This window comes from Homalodisca vitripennis, chromosome 3, assembly GCF_021130785.1.
Source record: "Homalodisca vitripennis isolate AUS2020 chromosome 3, UT_GWSS_2.1, whole genome shotgun sequence".
Lineage (NCBI taxonomy): Eukaryota > Metazoa > Arthropoda > Insecta > Hemiptera > Cicadellidae > Homalodisca > Homalodisca vitripennis.
Genome location: NC_060209.1, coordinates 92,953,603 through 92,959,602, shown reverse-complemented (window position 1 = coordinate 92,959,602; position 6,000 = coordinate 92,953,603).

Sequence of the window (6,000 nt, the reverse complement as noted above, 5' to 3'; positions counted from 1 at the left end):
ATCAATAAAATAAAAATATTTGTATTGATAACAATGATATTATGGTCACCTACGACGTAAATATTCTGTTTACAAATGTGCCTGTCCTGAAACTTTGTGTTTGATTAGACAACGACTTACAATAATAACTTCAGCATGAGAACAACATTACCTATTAACTGCGTAATGGAACTTCTTACTGTATGTGTTAGCTACAACTATTTTCAGTTACAAGAAAGATTCTTACAATCAAGTATCCGTTCACTTATGGGTGGTGTTCTCAGCCCAATAATTAGGAATATATTTATGGACCACTTTGAAGTCATGCTTTTGAAAATTGGAGTATTAATCCCAAAATTTGATTACGGTATTTTTATGATCTCTATTGTGTATGGGAATATAAATTGAACATTCAAAATAATTTTAAAACACATCAATACAATTAGGCCATCGATAAAATTTACAATTGAAAATGAGGTTAATAGTGAAATATTCCATTTTTTGATATTCTGATAACAAAAGCAAAAGAAAACACAATTAAAAAAACATTATTTTACAAGAAGACTTTCGGTGGACAGTACCTTAATTATAATTAAAATCATCCCCGTGTAAAAATTGGATTACTACAAAGTTTGTTCCAGAAGATTGATAATTTGGTGGTGACTGATAACAAAGATAAAATTCTAAAAGAAAATGATACTACAGAACTTTTATTAAAAAATAACTATCCTCGGACAATTGTTGAACGAGCTAAGACTAAAAACGAAAGTTGCAAGCAAATCAACAAAAAGACAATCGTAATTATCTTACTACTGTAACTATTCCATTATGTTAAAAGGAACATCAGAAAGAATTCGTAAGATAAATTCTAAAAATTTTTTTAGTTACAAAATAATCTAAGAAGCGACTTAACAAAACTAAAACAAACAAAAAACAAACAACAGGAAACAAGAATGTAATATATAAAATAATTACATGTAATAATACTTTTATAATTTATTAGTTTTTGGTTTTTTTACAGTTAGTTTTATATTTTATCATATGTTTTTTTCTGTAAATAAAACTGATGATGCCTTAACCGCAAAAGCGCTTTTAAAATAAATTAAAATTGAGGAAGTATAAAAAATGTCTTTTATATTAAAACCTGGTGACCCATCAAGAACACAAAGCAGAAAATTAAAATGTTTGTACGCTCAGTTGGCTTTTGCCGTTGTGGTCAAGCTTGTCTTCAACAACTACTGAACCTTTTGAACAAGAAATAGTAAGAGATCGTAATCGTGTCATCAGACTTTGTTTCTTTTAGTCAGTGAGTTTTGTTCCGAGTCCTTGAAGACGTGTGTTGTTGTCTGCCAAATATGACATTCATCAATGAGGAAGCACTCCCAAATCGTAATTTGTTAACTAATTCCAATAATAGTCATTGGCCTACATAATATAAACTTAATTATTGGTTTTGACTTAACTATAATCTTCAAACCAAAACTTCAAAGCATCATAAATAATAAATGATATAAACCACTTATTTCATTCAAAAAAAAAAAATTACAACCTTCTAAAATTTTGGTCAATTACTATAATCTCAACTAAAAAATTATATAAAATAAAAGTTCATATATAAATAATAATAAAATTATTTAATAATATCCTCTATTTTAATCAATATAATAATAACAAAATTATAATAAATTATCTATATGACTATCCAAAACCCTTTTAAAAAAATTGAAATAATTTAACTCCGGACCCCATTAAAAACAAACATAGTAAAATTTTGTAATAATTTTTGTAATTATTGTCCAATTGCTTTTTATAAATAAAGGAAAGGCTATCGTTAATAATTTTGTTTAGGTTTTTTAGATTATTAAACAATTAGGTAAATTTTTTTATGGGATCTTCAACCTTTAATTTATTTTTAAAATTCAATTTTTCCAGAAACATAAAATTAATGTGTAAAAATTGCTTTTACAATGAACTTAAATAACCATACACAATTTATCTAATTAAAAAACATTAAAATCTTTAAAATTATTACAAGTTTCATTGAATTTAAATAAAAATAAACTTTTACTTTTTACATAAACCAAGATTTTATGTTTAATTAAAAACATTACTAACTCCACTTTAGTATTTTAAAAAATATATAAAAATTTTAAAATTAATTTTCTAATTAAAAATAATAAATATAAACCAATTATGAACTAACAGAAAATATTTTTATAAGCAAATTATATAATCATAATATTACTTTATAATTGTTAACTTAAACTAACGATTTTAGAATTGATTAACAAATTATTACTTTTATTTTGAAATCAATTTCCGTGACCAAATATTCAAATTAAATTAACTTTTGGTTACAGCAAAGACAATACTTCATACAGACAACAGCAATTAAGTTTTTAATAATAACATCTCTTGTTGAGACTAGAATCTTAACTATGTTTAATTCATTAAAACAACCTAAAACTATTGTTATGTTACAATTTTTTATTTATATACAAATCTTTTACTGCAAATTTCAGAAGAATTTAATCAAAACCAAAAAAACCGTTATTAAATGAATATAAAAAATACTAAAAGATCTAAAAATATTTCTACAAACAATTATAAATATTTAAATATAATTTTAAATGAAATTATTATAATCTTGATTTTTAAATTAACTTAATGATTAAATAAATATGCTTTGAATTACAAATTAAATGCATCTAAAATGTATATTGTAATAAGATAAAACGAAAATAATTTATTCAATTGGTGTACATTATATATTATAAAAATGATTTTAAGATTTGAAATTATAACTCTATTTAACAATACATCATAATAATTAAAAATTTATTATTAAAAATTTTAACATTTTATTAATAATTTGAAAAATCAATAAATATAAGTATCATTTGTGTTAATTTATTAATATTTAATTATTTTTCTAGTAATTTCATGGATTATAATGAAAATTCATTAATTCAGTGATAGGAAATTAACTAATATAAATTAATTAGTATTAATCTTATTGGGTAATGATAAAATATTTTATAACATAAATCAAACATATATACCGTAAGATTATACAATCAATTTTAATTTTACAAAACAAATTAATTGGAATTGCTTAATTGTAATCAAGTTTATTAAATTTATTAAAAATTTAATGTTAAATTTTTGAATTCAAGTCAATTACAAAGAAATGCGTATATAAACTTAAAAATTTTTTACAAAATTTCTGTCATTAAACAATGAAATAAAAACATATACTAACTTTTTATTAAATATTGAGTAAAATTGTTAATGCTTATGTTGGATAAATATTAATCTTTAAGTACTTATCATCAAAAACATTAAACGCCTGTTTTTAAAAATACATAGGACATATCTTAGTATAATAGCTTATTTTAAGCATTCGAATTGTTTTACGATTTTGTAAAGATTTCTGTTGATCACTTAACGGCAAAGTTGTAAAAATCTTAAAACTAGATGTCTAAATTGGTTATTACAAAGGTCAAAATTGACTGTTTTAATGTAAATTGCAACATGTTCATTGTAACTTAATCATGATTAGAACAATGATCAATTCATAATTTAATTTTAAGCCTGCGTAAAGTATTACAAAGTTATAAAAATTACTAAATGTTCAAAATACTTTTATGAATCAATTTGGTTTACATAAACATTCAAACATATGTTTACTTAAACATGTTATTTTTTGAGTGAAAATGCATCAATTACACAGGCTACTGTTAGTTTCCATAATATGGAAAATTGGCAACAACAAGAACTTCATAATATAACATTTGAAATATGTTAACATCTAAGTCGCAAAAGCATTATTTCAATGAGTATAAAATATACAAACTTGGAAGTACTGTGTTACTATGAAAAGTGTCATCATGATTACTTTGTTGCCATGACCGATTGGAATAAAATCAATAAATGAATCATTCGGTATCTTTAAGGCATTTCCAAACATAAACACTAAAAACGCATAAAAATGATAAATCATGAATTATGCAATCAGTTAATTTTCTTTTTATCCATTATTTTAGTCTTGTTTAATTAAACTGCCCTGAGATAAAAGTGATAGTTACAATGTAAAATTTATTATCCAAATGCCTTCCTTTGATACAATTGTAAGTCAAACTTCTACATTACAAGTAACCAACTACTGTATTATCAAGATAAACTAAACCAACTTGATTATTTAAACAAAATCAAATATATAATAATTCTTTTAAATCAAACAATAATTTACAGTTGACATTACATAAATTAACATTCTATAATAAATCTTCATTACATAAATAGTTCGTTTTCCATTAAATATACTAATTATCACAAGATACTTCTATCAAAAAATAAAATATTACATGACGAACATGAAAAATAATCAACAACCTATACATGAATGTTCCATTTATCAAATAACATGTCTAACAATTTAAAAAATAACTTAACATCAGCACTCTAACTAATTAGTACTGAATCCATATTGACGAAAAGCACTTGATATTTAACAAGTATATTATTTAACATTATTAGCTTAGAATAATTACTATAAACTTGACAATAAAAATCAATAGAATCTGCTTTAAAAACTCAAATTCAAATGTTTAGACTAGAACATAAAATGTTTTGTATTATTTACAGGAGTTACATCCTAACTGTAAGTTAAATTATTTAACGTCAAACATTATGATATTGCAGTTTTATGTTACTTACAGTTAGTACAACAATATTAAAAATCTAATAAGTTTATCCTGTTTTAAAAGACTAATCTCGGTACAGAAATCACTAATTCAAATGTTGCACAGCCAATCTGTATTACAGACGGTTGATGTCAGCGAAGTTTCCAGTATACATTCATGACATGACCGACAAGTACGTTATGTACTCAATTTTGTCTAATATGTTCAGTACTAAAGATCTGTACATCATACTTGTATGTAATTACAGTTAATGTACATCATATTTCCAGAAAACATTCATGGTTCACCGGAATATAATGTATGTATCGTTCATGTATGTCACCAGGTACGGTTCAGTACAAAACTTGACACTACGTACTTTAATGCTAACGTTACACTGTTCAAATTCACAGTAACATGTTAAACCACTGTGATCCGTTAAATCTTGTCCAAACATTGGTACTAACATCACTCTACTTGACTAACTGAGCTTTAAAATGTACGTACTTTCAGCATTCCATTAAAGGCATTACTGTGTAAATCATACCACATTATTGTAGACCTAAGACGGTACTGTATATGTTGAACAAGTGGTTCATACAATATACTCTTATTAAACGGCTACTCACAACTGTTTTATCGATTTCCATAATGCATATGTTCATATACTAGATAGTCATGATATGTAAACTGACAGTTTTAAACGTAAAAATGATCTATTCTGCAGCACCACGTATCTTAAAATCTCAGTTATGTTCTTGCTAGATTCTGTCCTTAGTAAAATCATTCACATTAATCAGTATGATATGTCCAAAGTACATTGACGTGTACGTTGGTAGCTCATTCTTCATCAAGTTGTCTAAAAGTTAGTTGTTATTCAGCATAAATTATAAAAGATTGCACGATACAATCACCCAAGTGATTATGTTCGTCACTGATAACACTTCTAGTACATGTATGATCCAATTATGGCTTAAAATAAATAACTCCCGTGCACAATAATTCAGTTTCACATTTCGTATCGATGTAGCATAGTTCAGCGTTACAGAAAAGTAGAACTAATTATCTCTGAGCAATAATTCGTACTGGTCTTTCTGAAAAGAATACGGCTCGTAAGCAAGATAAACACGTATGCAATAGTTCTTAGTGCAAGGCATAAAATGTACCTTAACTTTTTTGTAGTTTTTTATAAATAATTAGGTAATCAAAATGATTCCACAAATTAGTCCTTAGACTTTAATGAATGTTTTGTTAAATATAATCTTCCTAAAGTTTATTTTTTTCAAATTAATAATCTATTGCATGGCTTGACAAAATGAAGCAGTTCCCATAATAG